Consider the following 17,158-nt stretch of genomic DNA (forward strand, 5'->3'; position numbering starts at 1 on the left):
ACAAAATCAAAGGTACGTCGCATCAGTAAATCATGTACACACAATTCGTATTCTGATCTTGGTATGTCAAATAGATGCATTCCTATCAAGATGACTGAACATCTATTTTTCTATATCTAGAAGATGTGGTCCTATTGGAAACCTTTGATAACAGGTTTCTTATTATAAAATGACTACATATTCATCGTTTGAGAAATATACAAAGGAGGAAGAAAGGGAGAAAGGGGAGAAGTAGAGGGAAGCGGAGGAGGAGGAAAACTCTTGATCTCACCATCCAGGGATAATACCGTGAATATTTTGGTGTTTTTTAAAAATTGAGACTATTATATACCTTCTGATTTTTAGTCTGCCTTTTCCCACAAGATAGGTTGCGAACATATTTTGGTCAGTGCATAATCCTTACAAAGCTCTGAGAGCAACAGGAGACAACATTTGTCCCCATCCTGGATCGAGTGGTTTGTTCTGCTCTCCCCACTTTAAACCCAGCATCTTCCTCTGGCTACAAAGTCTGCTCTGCAGGCCCCGTTCCTTCTCAGCAGCTCCCTTTCTCACCGAGGCTTTCTTGGCCACCAGCAAACCAGCCAGGGGGCCGTACATTTGGCCAAATAACTTATTCCTTAGCCTCCTCACTTGTATTCTATGATCCTTTGATCTTTTTCGGATACAGACTTCAATGATTTGGGTTTTGTATCATTTCCACAAAGTCTAAATATACTAGGTTAAAAATCATCAAATGGAGAGTTCTCTTGCTGATTTGTTTTCAACCATAGAGTTATATTTTTTTAAATTGTTTTTTGAATTTTACTTATTTTTTATACAGCAGGTTCTTATTATCTATTTTATACATATTAGTGTATACATGTCAATCCCAATTCATCCCACCACCACCCCCCCACCCCGCTTTCCCCCCTTGGTGTCCATACGTTTGTTCTCTACATCTGTGTCTCTATTTCTGCCTTGCAAACAGGTTCATCTGTACCATTTTTCTAGATTCCTCATATATGCGTTAATATACGATATTTGTTTTTCTCTTTCTGACTTACTTCACTCTGTAGGACAGTCTCTAGATCCATCCACGTCTCAACAAATGACTCAATTTTGTTCCTTTTTATGGCTGAGTAATATTCCATGGTATATATGTACCACACCTTCTTTATCCATTCGTCTGTCAATGGGCATTTAGGTTGCTTCCATGACCTGGCTATTGTAAATCATGCTGCAACGAACACTGGGGTACATGAGTCTTTGAATTATGGTTTTCTCTGGGTATATGCCCAGTAGTGGGATTGCTGGGTCATATGGTAGTTCTATTTTCAGTTTTTTAAGGAACCTCCATACTGTTCTCCATAGTGGCTGTATCAATTTACATTCCCACCAACAATGTAAGAGGGTTCCCTTTTCTCTACACCCTCTAAAGCATTTGTTGTTTGTAGATTTCCTGATGATGCCCATTCTAACTGGTGTGAGGTGATACCTCATTCTAGTTTTGATTTACATTTCTCTAATAATTCGTGATGCTGAGCAGCTTCTCATGTGCCTCTTGGCCATCTGTATTTCTTCTTTGGAGAAATGTCTATTCAGGTCTTCTGCCCATTTTTTGATTGGGTTGTTTGTTTTTTTAATATTGAGGTGCATGAGCTGTTTATATATTTTGGAGATTAATCCTTTGTCCGTTGATTCGTTTGCAAATATTTTCTCCCATTCTGAGGGTTGTCTTTTCATCTTGTTTATGACTTCCTTTGCTGTGCAAAAGCTTTTAAGATTCATTAGGTCTCATTTGTTTATTTTTGTTCTCTTGCTGATTTGTTTTCAACCATAGAGTCATATTTTTTTAATTTAACAAAATGTGTGCTTTCATCAGAAGATTAAAGGTTTTATCCCAGGGCCCAATTCCCTGTATTTCTCTTTAGAATTCATCCTAGTTGCAGTTTCCATACATTTCGCAGTAACTTTTTCCAAATGTTGTAAAAGTTTCTGTTGAATATCATCAACTCTTCATTAAGATTTCAGGTTGAAATTTTAGCTTTACCTGTATAAGCAAAGTAAGATGAAACACTGAGGTAATTTACCTGGAAAACTGAGATTTAAAGAATCTGGCTATTTTGGGAAAGTTCACAAGTTAATAAAACTTCATCTTTTATCTATATAGTCACACCTTAGAATAAAATACATAACTTTAACATCTTTAGTGTTCATATTTTTGGTTTCTAATATTCTCAGCTGATTCTTTTAGTTTTCAAAGAAGAAAAGTATTTGATGAAATTTAAAATTCACAATAAAACTTCCTTAATATTACAAAACTCTGAATATATGCTTTGCTATGTGAAGAAGTAGTTCTATCTTCAATTGAGTTATTTGACTGTAAGTTGACAAAAGGAGTAATCTAGACTTATAAAATTTTATTGAAGCTTTCACTGTATCATATATTATTTCTAAATAGCTTATATTTCAATTCCAATAATTCTACATTTTATTGAAAACACATTCATCTTCATGACTGAGAAAGCTGGCCATAAAACTCTATTATATAAAGTTTATTTTAGCTTAGGAGATTCTATGGATTACTATAGATAACTGTCCATAATATGCTTACTATGAATAACTGTCAAATACGTGATAGATGAATCTAAAAATAAACATAGATATCGAGAGTAAAATACAAGTAACAGGGATGTGGGGTAGTTGGCCTTACATTTGTGTTATCTACTAATGTAAGTTATGTCAAGATATAAGAAATCCAAAGGAAAATAATGGTGCTTCATATCACCTCTCATATGCTGCTACAGCATGGATAGCTGTAAGATCACATAAGATCACATAAGATCCTATAGAGATATGCTGGACTAAATTTCCATCTTTTATGACTGCATGGAGGCTTCATTATTCTTTCTATGCCATTTCAGAAAATAAATTTTGGGCTAGTGAGCTATCTGCTCACACCTTGGGTATAAATAAAATACACTCTTAAAGGATGCTTGGCAAAAGGAACTCATTAACACTAAATATTTCCTAGTTTTATATGGTAGCAAAAGAAATGATTCTTTACAATAATCATACCAGGGGCATGCATGCACTATTTTAAGCCCAGTATGGTCCACAATAAACAAAATGCAATACGCGTGTTCTAAAAGATGGGAGACATAAACACAGTGCACATTAGTGAGAAGATGCCATTGAACTCACTGTAAAAGATATCTGACTTTGGGCTTCCCTGGTGGTGCAGTGGTTGAGAATCCGCCTGCCAGTGCAGGGGACACGGGTTCGAGCCCTGGTCTGGGAAGATCCCACATGCCGCGGAGCAACTAGGCCCGTGAGCCACAACTACTGAGCCTGCGCGTCTGGAGCCTGTGCTCCACAACAAGAGAGGCCGCGATAGTGAGAGGCCCGCGCACCGCGATGAAGAGTGGCCCCCGCTTGCCGCACTTAGAGAAAGCCCTTGCACAGAAACGAAGACCCAACACAGCCAAAAATTAAAAAAATAAATAAATAAATTTATATTAAAAAAAAAAAGAAATCTGACTTATCTTAGAGAAAATTTGTTACAGTATATCAAAGAAAAATGTCAATAAATTCTTACCATTGCTTCAAAGGAACTCTGGCAAATGTAGGCTCACTTTGCCTAGAGAGCACAGTGGCCACCACATGTGAAAAAATTTAAGAAATAAAAGATTCATAAAAATATAACACAAAGTATTTTATCATACTTTAAATGAGTCATTGGCAAATCTGCTTATTATAGAATATTCCACCTACTCCCGAAAGGATCTGAATTAAGCAGGCTGTACTTCAACTGACATAAATAAACCAAACTTCAAAAGTAAAGGCGATGCCTCCCCAAAGTATATAGATCTTTTAATTTATTGAAGCATTTAAGAAAAGAGAATCAATCAGATAATTAGGAGCTGCAAAACTGTTATAAGCACACTAAATACTTTTCTCAAATCACCTGTAGTATCTTTTGATTTCTTAAAATTTGAAGATTTGGGAGACTTATTTATATACTAGAGTAGAAAAATAAGCTTTTTAAAAGTGAAAAAGGAAAATGAAATATATTATGCCCAAGGTAAAGTGAGATATGAAAGGGAAGTAAGAAAAACTATAGTAAAAATCTATTTTTTAAAGGCATGGAATAATGAGTTTTCCTTTTGAGTTTTTATGTAAAATTGTTATTGTTTTAAGTTTTTTCATATTATAAAAGAAATACACAGACACAGACACACAGACACACACACACACATACACACACACACACCGTATACATGCGTATAAAGCACTTGGGGTGCAAAATCACTCATAATATTATGCTTAGAAGCAGCACCTTTGAACAACATGGCATCCAGCCAGCTGACCTTGAGCCTATGCATTCTTTAGATAGTTGAGATTCTCTGTGTAGGCAATTTTGTATATATATATTTTTTACAGATAATGTTATATTTGTTGTTTTAAAAAAATATTTGTAAAGAATTTTAATGACTCATTCATAAATTTAAACATATAGACATTGCATTAAATGAGTCATTAGCAAATTAGTTTATAGTATATTCCACCTACTCACAAAAGGATCTGAATTAAATAGATCCTACCTCAATTGATAGAAACCAAATTTTAAAACTGAAGAAATTGCCTCCTAAAAGGACATGGATTTTAAATTCTACTCATGCATACAAGGTTTACTTAATCATCTTCCTTTCTGTCCTTACGGTTATGTAGGTGTGTCAAAGTTTTTATTTATTTATTTATTTTAATTTTTAAAATTTATTTTTATTTATTTATGGCTGTGTTGGGTCTTCGTTTCTGTGCGAGGGCTTTCTCTAGTTGCGGCAAGCGGGGGCCACTCTTCATCGCGGTGCGCGGGCCTCTCACTGTCGCGGCCTCTCTTGTTGCGGAGCACAGGCTCCAGACGCGCAGGCTCAGTAGTTGTGGCTCACGGGCCCAGTTGCTCCGCGGCATGTGGGATCCTCCCAGACCAGGGCTCGAACCCGTGTCCCCTGCATCGGAAGGCAGACTCTCAACCACTGCGCCACCAGGGAAGCCCAAAGTTTTTATTTTTTAATAAGTAAATGCAGGCAAATATCTGTGTACATAAAGCAAAGTTATTTCCTTATGATAGAGTCTCAAAAGTTAAATTTGTAAGATAAATAATATGAATTATTTTTAAAGTTCTTAATAAAAATATGCAAATTGCTTTTCTGAAAGACTGTGCCACCTTACATTTCCACCAGTCACAGCTGAAAAGTGATGGTTTGGAGCTAACATTGTTTTTAGTTCTTTAAGAAGGACCTGACAAAACTGGGGCTATCAGTAAAAACAAACTGATTATTTAGAACATGCTATAGACAAGCTATTACGCTAGACTCCAGGGACACAAAAATAAATATAATATTCTTTCCTTCACAGATTTTACAGACTATGACAGTTTAGAATGTGCATGCGTCCCTGTGTGTGTGCACATGTAATTGTTTGTGATGGTTGGGGGGTTTGTAATGACAAAAATTGAATAACCAATAGTCATACTCTTTATTTTAGTTGAAGGTTTTGGCTTTGGCCTTTCTTGCTCATTGAACTGTAAGAACTATTTAAGAATGAAGACATGACGAAATGTCCAAGGCAACTGATTGGTGGCTCCACAAGCAGATTTTAATCAAAGTTAAAAAATAGACTCCCTTGATTAAACCAAACAACTTCACCATTTCTTTTTATTCTTCCTTTTTACTTTTTAAGCTCTACTTAATAATCATAAAACATGTATCGAACATTTGCTGTGTGTCAGATGCTATTCTAAGCACTTAGCATACTTTAATTTAGCGCTGGCAACACCCTTATGAGTTAAGAACTATCAATTCCCTCATTTTACATCCAAGAAAACCAAGGCCACTTAGCTAGTAAGTGGCAGAGGTACGATTTAAATCTTTGCGGACCAAATAAAGAAATGCACACTAGGTCTGCCTACTACAAAGTAGGCGCTCAGAAAATCTTAACCATCATTGGCTATGTATGTTTCTGTTTTGACCCACAGGTTGTGAATACTGTGAGGTCAAGGGTCATGTCTAGAATATCTTGAATGTGGCTTTCCTCCATTAAAAAACTAATTAGCTACATTTCCAATATAATCACATTAAAAAAACCAATGACACAAAATAAAAGACGAAAACAAAAAGTAATAATGTGGAGGTGGGAGTGGGGAGTAGATAGTCTCACTCAAGGATTATTTGTTGAATTAAAGGCAAGGCAGAGGATCTGACACTGCGACGTGGCTTTATAAGCTACAGGTTTAATAGCCTGACAGTTCTTAAATAAGTTCTCTGTACATCACAGGGCTCAATGTTTCCTGATCAACCTGCTTCTCTAGTTTCAGCTATGAACACTTGCACTTGGGTTACTGTGGCAGCCACAGGCTTGGGATCAGTGTGTGAGAGGCAGAGGCAAGAAAGGAAAGTGCCAGAGAGAAATACACAACATAAAGGAATTCCTTGAAACTATCTTATGTCTGAATGTTTCTGACCCCTCTCAAAATAGGAAAATACTATTTAAAAATATTGAAACAGAAACAGTTCCTAGAATTAAGTATAGGAAAAAACCCTTGCTGTTTGTAATGTATTTCAAGTTTTCTATACCAGTGGTTGTTAGGTAACCATTAAGAGATGCCCCCCTAATGAAAGGCGAACTTTAAAGGGCAATAGATTAGCGTGTATACGGTCTAAGAAGAAATTCATTATAATTCACTCTAAAGGTAGACTAGATAATAATAATTTAATAATATTTAATAATATTTCTCAAGAGGTCAAACACTGGAAAAACTGGCCTTGATATCCTTAAGACAACTGGGGTATGAGGCCAACGTTCACTCCAATTGTCTATCAAACTCCAGTTCCTTCAACACGTATGCCCTCCATCTAACTACACAAAGTCATGCAACTTATTCAATACATAGGATCTCTCTCACTTTGCCACAGCTTACCCTTCCCCCTCCCCATATCCTCAAGTCCATTCTCTAGTAGTTCTGTGTCTTTATTCCCATCTTGCCACTAGGTTCTTCATGACCTTTTTTTTTTTTTTTCCCTTAGACTCCATATATATGTGTTAGCATGGACATATATACACTACCAAACGTAAACTATTTAGTTAGTGGGAAGCAGCCGCATAGCACAGGGAGATCAGCTCGGTGCTTTGTATCCACCTAGAGGGGTGGGATAGGGAGGGTGGGAGGGAGGGAGATGCAAGAGGGAAGAGATATGGGAACATATGTATATGTATAACTGATTCACTTTGTTATACAGCAGAAACTAACACACCCTTGTAAAGCTATTATACTCCAATAAAGATGTTTTAAAAAAAAAAGTCTATAGGAGAGATAGCACGGTATTCTTTAATACAAATCTTGCCATTTATATAAGAATGCTTAAATCCCAAAGATTTGTAATATGGGTTTCATTAAATGCACATAACATGTGTGAATCCCAAATAAATATTTGGAAATGACTCTGAAAAAATATTAATTTTATTTTTATTTTTATATGCATTTATATTGATTATATTGTCCTTTCTATAATACTCCAAAGAGCTATTTTTTTCTTAGAGCACTAGTAAAAGATTGGAAAGAAGATTGGAAAAATAACTGAAGATTTCTATTCTAATAAAAATTCTGATTCAGAAAAAACAAAAAAACAAAAAACAATACATAGGATCTCCCAAATAGAGACGGTGTACAGCTAGCATATTCATTTCTATCTGGATGTCGAAATTGGCTGCAATCCAATATCTTTATACAGTAACTTCAGAAAAGGCTTGATTTCCTGAAGCTGCTCCACCTTGCAGGCATTCTCTCTGCATGGGTAGTTTCATCTTCCTAATCTTTTCATTGTGATTAACTTCTAAGCCTTCTCAATGTTATTTGATTCGTCCGATCCAAGCGTGTTCAATTTGGAAAGGAATGAATCAGCATGAACTTCTTCCTCCTATTGTTAAATTATTTCTCCTTATGGCCCTTCTCCTCTGGATGCAGGAATATTAGAGCAAGGTGCAACTGTTAAAGGCTATCATTTGTTTAGTGTGTGTGTAAAAATATTAATCCATTCCTCAGTAATCTGAGGACTCTACAAATTACACTTTACATTTCGGAAGCGGATATCTCCGTGATCTGCAAGGTCGGTTGATTCTTTGCAGCAATATCAATGTTTCCTTTCCATGGAGAAGGTGTCAAAAGCGACCCTCAAACTGTGAACAAGTGAGCCAAGAGCAATTCAGACACTGAAGCCTAATCTAAAAATAGATACCGATGCCACCTTTATGGAACTTTTTAGTTTACATTTCCAAAGTGTTTTAGACACAAATACAAATAACATCTTGATACTAAAGCGGTTATCCATGTCAAGAACTCACATTAAAATGTTTTATTTTAAATCAAGCATATATGTTCTAAAGCTTTCTAAGCAAAGGGTTAGAGCACCTTAGTTAGCATTGTGCTATGACAGGTTGTGAAACTAAATGGTCTCTGTAATATGAATTCTATCTGAATATTTTTACAAGTTTTTGCAAAGCAGATCTTTCCCCAAAACACTAAAGACATACAAAACCACAAAACATAAATAATGTAGAATACTTGGTTGACAAATGTAAATTAGTGTAAAGTTGAATTATTAATACCCACTATATACAACATGTTTTTAAATAACTTCAGATTAATTACTTGCAAATAGATCATCTTTCCTAATTCAGTTTTTGCATGTAATTGCTTTAATAACATAAAATAATCTGCTGTTAGAATACCAATTGCTTATTATTTGTAAAAGAATGTGTAATAGAGTGATTGAAGTTGTCAATCTTTTTTTGTAGAAGTTTGAAGTCATCCTTAAGCTATTAGCATTCTAAGTCACATTTTTTTCAGAGAGAAAACAGGTCAGTCCTATCAGAAGTACCACAAATAGATCAGCTTTATTGCAGCTCCAGTAGAATCCAAATAGATCAGCTTTATTGCAGCTCTTGCAGTGAGTTGACAGGTTATTTACTGGATTCATCAAAAGTCTGTGGCTGGGTATGTTTATATGGTAAAAACAATCTGACTAACATGCAAGAACCAGAAGGATCTAGACTAAGCATTTAGTGCCTGTCTAGACATGGTCAAAACCAGAGAGGGGGGTACATGCTGATTAAATTCAGGGCATGTTATTTCCCTGCTGTTGAGGAAACAAATTCTTTGATCCTAATGATCTAGATTGGTTTTCATGATCAATCAATATCACCACATAATTATTTGGTTATTTACCAAATGACTTGACTATAAATTACTAAAAGGTGGTCTTTTAAAACTTTCACTTTTGATTCATGTTTTCAAATGCAGAGAGAATAATTTCTCATAAAGGCTTTTTATAGTAAGATGGAAAACATCTCAAAAAGCCCAGAGAAAAAGCCAAATAAAAGAATTTTACAATCGTCTAGGGATGCAGGTAAAAATTAAGGATCTCTATGGAAAAATTCATATATAAGACACTTTTCTACCACTGGGATAGAGTCAAGAGACATTCTCCTAAATGAGCTAAATTGGCTTCTATCACTTGATTTTTTATATAACAACTTTTAGCACTGAGATCTAACAAAAAAGTATTTCCCAGGTTACTACTGGTGAATTTTGTCTTTTAAAAAATGGAATAAGAAAACTGGGTAGTGGAATATGGTCAATAATACTGTAATAACTTTTTATAGGGATAGGTGGTTACTAAACTTAACGCAGTGATCATTTCATAACGTGTGCAAATGTCAACTCACGATGTAGTACACCTGAAACTAACATTATACTGTATGTCAACTATATTTCAGTTTAAAAAAAGAAAACTGTGTAGCATTTCCAGTTTAATTCTGAAGAGTTGAAGACTTTGAATGCTTTTGCATTATCGACAAGAAAAAAAGGAAAAGAAAAAGGAAGGAAAAAAATAAAGGAAGACAGTGAGAGAGGAAGTAAGAGGGGAGAGAAGGAAATTTCTTGCTGGAAAAAGCAGGCAATATTTGGCCTAGAGTTTAATTAATTTAGAATATGGTTCAAATCTAAACATGCAGATTCTGAGTGTGATAACATTCTCTATGAAAATACAGCACTCTGTGCCTCTTGAAAGGACATGTGATAGGAGGCACAGGAATAGTTTTATGGGTAACAGAGTCACCTACACACTTTCAGGAAGTACAGACGTTTTAATGGAAAGACATCAGGATGGGAGCCTTGTTCTTTCAGAATAAAGGCCATTCGCCACTACTGAAATCTTGACAGCACTGCATCTGTACAATCCCAAAGACCGAAAGCTATAGTGTCAGGGTCGACACTCTCTGGGTAACACTTAGTTGTTATATTTTATGGGAGAAGAAAAATCAGATATCAATACAAATGGGAGATTGTACCATACTTTCAAGCAACTTCTAGTGCAGTGCTATTCAAATTTCACTGTGCCTCTGAACCGCCTAGGGGTCTTGTTAAAATGCAGATTCTGATTCAATAGGTCTGGGGCCTGAGACTCTGCACGACACGGCCGCTTCTGTGGCATGAACACAATGGGAGCAGAAAAGAGTCTAGGGCCTTAGCGCTGAGGACCCTTATCATCCAAAACCATGCAACAGTGTCACAGGAACTGTTGCCACGGGTAGAGTGCTTTAGATGTTGAAAGGGACAGATAGATGTGCTTTATATTATGAAAGGATGAAATTTTTTGCTACCCACTGACCACTTCTGGAAAACAGAAACTGCGTATCACAAACCTCGATTGTGGCTGAGGGTCTCTTCAGAGTCATTTCACGCTGCCATTCGTTAACAGAGACAGTACAGAATGATGGAGATGCTAACGTCTGCTTCTCTAGTGTTTCGTAGTTCGGGCATGTGTTTTCAGTGGGACAAAAAGGAAAGAGTCACATACGTATTTAAGATTTATCTTTATTAAGTTGCTTTCATTGAACATTCTGTGCAACGTCAAGTGATATAATGTCTGTATCCCACCAAGTAGTGTATAAAAAAGGCAATCACAAATATAAGTGCATTCAAAATAGCTTTTGTATAAACATTTGAAAACCGTAAATTATAAAACAGACAGATATGAGAAGTGCTCATTTACCATCCCTGCCCCAAGCTAACATCAATTCTCAATCTGATTTTTACTCAGGGCATCACCATGACCCATGAGCAAGACAGCATTACCAGTCTGCCTCCTTCTTGCTGAATCATCTCTAAGAGCCACAGCCCCAAAGCAAAGAGAGCTTTAATACTTAAAAACAATGAATTTACATTGTTTCGAATCATTCCACCTTCTACACTGGAAATTTCTCCCTGATGCTTCATATTTGTCAATGTCTTCCATCTTGCTTGATAGGTAAGCCAGCATCACAGAGGATAGCCCACAATGGTTCCATTATCTGTGATTCCTCGGGCATCAGGACATTGTGTTGGTCACGCTGCCCGCTCAGCCGTGATGTTATTCACAGGGCCTGTGGCAGAGCTGGGGACGTGGGACCCAATAGAAGAGGAAGAAGAAGCACCTGAAGTGGAAACAGCCTTGGAGAGGGAGGGAAATGGCCCCTCCAAGGCTGCAGCCTGTCTCTTTCAGCTTTCTGGGCAGAGCCACGGAAGGCGGCAGTGACCATCCCAGAGAACGAACACAAGGGGGCACTCTTGAGACCTGATGGGGCAGCACCACCTGTGCTCTCTACCTCTGCTCTGATCCAAAACAAACATCTTAGGCAGTCCTCATTCCCAAGGTAAAATGTCAGAAGACCAACCCTTACCTGCCCTCTGAGATCCTTGTGCCTCAGTTTCTTAATTTTTATAACATAGCGATAATCCCCACTCCCCACCCCACCACTCCCAGATCATGGGGGATGCAGAATAAAATGAGGTAACATGAATTAAAAGACTCAGGAAAGAGAAAGGACTATGTTATTCATCATTATTATCATTTCTCACAATACTTCTGTTTCTTAAATGTATCACTTGCATTGATTGCTACATGGATTCTTTTTTAAAAAATATTTATTTATTTGGCTGTGCCGGGTCTTACTCGCGGTATGCGGGAACTTTAGTTGCCGCGTGTGGGATCTAGTTCCCCGACCAGGGATCGAACCGGGTCCCCAGCACTGGGAGCGAGGAGCGTTAGCCACTGGACCACCAGGGAAGTCCCGCTACATGGATTCAAGGGGCCAACTGACGCGTGGCGCTCAGTGAAAAAGCCTGGGGGGAAATGGCAGCAAGGTCTAGTTTTTAAATTTAAATTCCACGTAATTCTTGTTGTTTGTCTGACCAGCCAGGCCTGGTGCGCACCTCTACAATCCGAGCTCCGCGGAAGACCAGAGTTGCAGGTAGAATAGTAGTTTTAGCAAAGACACGATGGATGAATAGGGTTGTCCAGGCTAAGAGAGGGTGAGGGAGGGGCTCTGGGAAAGAACTGGAGGCTGTGTAAGGCCTGACGGAGTGTTCAGCTCAGGCGGCTGCAGCACTAGGCTGGGGACCTGGGCGGGGTGATGATCTGGAAGTGGACGACTGCTCCTGGGACCCTCCCCATCCTGCACTTCTGCGGCAACTAGAAGAATCTGGTAGTTTTTTTTTGTTTTTTTAATTTATTTATTTTTATTTATTATTTATGGCTGTGTTGGGTCTTCGTTTCTGTGCGAGGGCTTTCTCTAGTTGCGGCGAGCGGGGGCCACTCTTCATCGCGGTGCGCGGGCCTCTCACTATCGCGGCCTCTCTTGTGGCGGAGCACAGGCTCCAGACGCGCAGGCTCAGTAATTGTGGCTCACGGGCCCAGTTGCTCCGCGGCATGTGGGATCTTCCCAGATCCGGGTTCGAACCCGTGTCCCCTGCATTGGCAGGCAGATTCTCAACCACTGCGCCACCAGGGAAGCCCAATCTGGTAGTTTGAAGGCAGTGACGGAAGACATACCCAATACGTAGGGACCACGGTATAATGCAGTGTAATTACTGACCTTGAACTTGGAGAATATATTATTTTAAAAATAATCCCCAGTGAATACAATCTGTTAGGCAGTGGCTGATCTTAAGCAACGTCCTTCCAGCAGAGAACTGGGTTTTGGCGCCATGCGAATCACAGTCACAATGGCTGGCACGCAAGTCGGGCCTAGCTGGCTGTGTGGCATGACCGCAGACTGTTGACAAGAGAGGGCAGGTGTGTCCAGCAACCAGAAAAAGGGCAATCCTGACCGTCAGGATGTGAACGGGTGACTCCAGGATTATTCCTGACGGCGGGGCTACATGCCTCTATCGGTCGGGGTCATGTTTGAAAAACAGAAACCACTCTAAGTATTTCAAACAAAGGAAACTGGTTCGCCAGGGAAAGCTGAAAAGCAAACAGGGGAGTTTGAGGCAACCTACAGATTAGCCTCCGCAGGAAATTCTACCACTCCTGGGGCCGGAGGAATCAAAAGAAAGAGTGTGTTACTAAAGCCCCGAGGCTGGGGCTGGCCTGTGGGTTCTAGAACCAAAGGTAAGGCTGCCCAGCGGAGCAGAGCCACGAAACGGGCTAAACACTCCGGAGACGCCACCCAAGGCAGAATGAGAGAGAGAAATATCCAGGCTTCTCCTGACTCTGCTTCTATCAGTGCTTCCGGTTGCCAAACCTTCCCACAAACCAGCTGGCAGGGGAACATGGAATGCTCCCTGGGATACAGGGAAGGGCAAGGGGTGTTAACTGGCAGATGACGGAGACCAAGACTTCAGCTCATAGGGTTATCCAGTTAGTTAACCCCTTGCACTGACCTTACACACAGCCAACAACCTGACAAATGCCATTTGTTTAGCGAACAGAGACGATTCACCGACCAGCAAATTAAGTATTCCATTTCTCTTGGCAGCTAAATTTCTGACTGTAAATTAACAAACTGGAACTCTTCCGGCTTCAACATCGTCTCCCATGAGTTTTGTTATTGCAATTCAATCTCTCTGAATGAGAAATCAAGATCTTGGTCCTAAAAATGGAATCTAGACCAAAGTTGCCCAATTAAGGGTAGCCCTGGTTCCAGGGCTGACTCTACAGTAAGGATGGACAGACTTTTTCTGGAGAGTCAGAAGGTAGATATTTTAGGTTTCATGGGCCGTATAATCTGTTGCGTACTCAGTAGACTGCTCAACTCTGCACAACAGGGAGAAAGCAGCTCTCAACAATGCCTACACAAATGTGTGTGACTGTGTCCCAATAAAACTTGACAAAAAAGGGTGGTGGGCCGGATTTGGCTCTCAGGCTGGGACAGTCTGCTGACCCCTGGTCCAGACCAACGTCAACCAAGTAAAGGAAGCCCATCTTGAAGTAACTCTCAAAATGAAGCAATAAGTAGCTAAAAATTTGGGTACGGCTGATATCCATTGCTATTTACTAATTGGAATTATACCCTTTAATCTCAATCTAGTAAAAGGTTCAAATTTTTACTATACTTTCCCCTGAACTCCTTTATATTACAGATCACTCAGAAAATCTCTTTAGTTTTATTTTGTCTCAGAACCATTTTTATATTCATATGACTTTTGACTTACTGCTTTTCTATATAATTTGAGTTGCATCTAATTAAAATAGGACTTTAAAGAATTTTCCATTGTGCTTTTCAAAATATTTTCATTCCTAGTACTTAAACAATCTGCTGTCATTCCTTTCTTTTTTTTTCCCTTATGTAAAGTTTGGTGGGAAAATCTCTAGCATAAGAACATTTTTCTTTCAAAAAACATTTTTCTAGGTATGTTTGAAAACGGGTGACACTATCTACTCAGTTGTTTTCATAAAAATGTATAAGAATATACATTCTTAATCCATTAAAAGATTACATATCTTTTTATAAAATTGCAAATAGGAACTACTTTTTAAAGATTTCTTTTAAGTTTTCTAAAATTGCATGACATAAGCTGTCATGCATAGGTTAAATTATTTCCAGTCCTTTCTAGACTTTGCAAACTTTGCTCTAATGCCTTTTGCTGTTTGCCATTTGCTCCAAATTCATTTCTCTCTCTACCAGTCTTTAGTTAGGCCTACTTCCCACTTCTAAATGAAAAATGTTTTTTTAAAAAAATAAAAATAAAAATTGTACCAGTGATATTCAGTTTTTCTTTGCATTTTCTCTTAAGATAGATGCTTGCTGTCTCTTCTTTGACCTAGAGCACAAGATGAGGCCACAGATTCTAAAACACAAGCTAATCTGATCTGACTTAATCCTCCTTATCTTCACAGTATGTGTTTTTCTGTCAAGGTTTCAAACTGGCCTTCCATTCTTCACGTATTCTTCCTCTTGCAAAATTTATGAGCCCCTTTATGTGGGTGGACCCTGACTCTCTGTTCCTGACTTGTTTACACATCAACTTTGAAACTTTTCTTCTGTCAAACTGGCATTGTCTGTCTGGCCCTCTTGAGATCTTTACTTCCAAGTCTCTGATGAAAAAGGAAAACACATTGCCCATAAAGCACTAATATCATCCCCAAAAAGATTTCATATGATAAACACTACACAAAATTCTTGACAATTTTGCTTATGTTTAGATATTTAATACATGGTAGTGAGTGTCACTTCCTTCCCTCAGTCAAAAAGATCCCATGTGGAGGAGGAGAGCTAATTCTATCACCACGCCAGTCACCTGAGGTCAGCAGAACTGCTATTTTTGCCTCCCAAATCCCAAAATGTAGGTCTAAGGAGTACAGTGTGTGGGTAGAAGCCTGGGGCCCTGGAAAAGTTGCCTGGCTGAGGGCTGTGTGCTCTTTAGCTGCACCTGCTACACTTCCTTCTGACTATATTGGGACAGAGGAGGCAAAAAAGGCGATGGAAATCAATGAGTTATGCCCATTCAAAACAAGAGGGGCTCAAGAGAAATGAAAACATAGGACCACACAACAACCTGTACACAAACGTTTCTAGCAGCCTTATTTACAATCACCCCAACCCAGATGTCCTCAGTGGTGAATGAACACACACACTGTGGCACATCCACAGACAAAACTGCTACCCAGGAGCCAACTACTGATACATGCAACGACAGAAATGAATCTCAAATGCATTACGTTCAGTAGAAGAAGCCAGGTGCAAAAGGCCACAGACCGTATGATCCCATTCATACAGCATCATGTGGTCGGAAAAGATACTTGATACAATTTCAATTTTCTTAAATTTACCAAGGCTTGATTTGTGACCCAAGATATGATCTATCCTGGAGAATGTTCCATGAGCGCTTGAGAAGACAGTGTATTCTGTTGTTTTTGGATGGAATGCCCTATAAATATCAATTAAGTCCATCTTGTTTAATGTATCATTTAAAGCTTGCATTTCCTTATTTATTTTCATTTTGGATGATCTGTCCATTGGTGAAAGTGGGGTGTTAAAGTCCCCTACTATGATTGTGTTACTGTCGATTTCCCCTTTCATGGCTGTTAGCATTTGCCTTATGTATTGAGGTGCTCCCATGTTGGGTGCATAAATATTTACAATTGTTGTATCTTCTTCTTGGATTGATCCCTTGATCATTATGTAGTGTCCTTCTTTGTCTCTTGTAACAGTCTTTATTTTAAAGTCTATTTTGTCTGATATGAGAATTGCTACTCCAGCTTTCTTTTGATTTCCATTTGCATGGAATATCTTTTTCCATCCCCTCACTTTCAGTCTGTGTCCCTAGGTCTGAAGTGGGTCTCTTGTAGACAGCATATATACGGGTCTTGTTTTTGTATCCATTCAGCCAGCCTATGTCCTGGAAAAGGCAAAACTATAGGGAAGGAGAACGCCACTGTGGTTGTCAGGTGATGGAGGTGGGGGGAGGATGTGACTACGAGGTGGCAGCACAAGAGTATTTTGGGAGGTGATGGAACGCTTCTGTATCTTGATTTTGGTGGTGGTACCTGACTCTTGTCAAAACTCACAGGATTGTAAAAAAAAAAAGTGAATTTTACTTACTACATGCAATTAAAAAACTAAATGTCAAAAACTTCTTTTAAAAATCAAACCAAGAGAGGGGAGAGCTTCCTGGCTGCAGAAGCAGGAACAGAGACCCTGAAGATTATATTCCGCCACTGTTGAATTAACAACTTGGGGGAGATTCTCGACTTCTTTTCCTGAAGTTTCCCCTCCCTGGTGAAGCGTGAGCAGCCAGCCTGGTGTTCTCACCACGTGTCAGGAGCTGTGCCTGCAGACGTGCTGCTTACCCTGGCCT

At 38.8% G+C, this 17,158-nt stretch overlaps 1 protein-coding gene across 2 annotated transcripts in view; it reads right to left on the bottom strand.

Moving 5' to 3' along the window:
- The window catches only part of RNF150 (ring finger protein 150), a 245,496-nt gene that overhangs the window by 177,192 nt on the left and 51,146 nt on the right, over positions 1 to 17,158 (bottom strand). The window lies entirely within an intron of this gene.

This window comes from Balaenoptera musculus, chromosome 5 (genome assembly GCF_009873245.2).
Source record: "Balaenoptera musculus isolate JJ_BM4_2016_0621 chromosome 5, mBalMus1.pri.v3, whole genome shotgun sequence".
In the NCBI taxonomy this organism is placed as follows: Eukaryota; Metazoa; Chordata; class Mammalia; order Artiodactyla; family Balaenopteridae; genus Balaenoptera; species Balaenoptera musculus.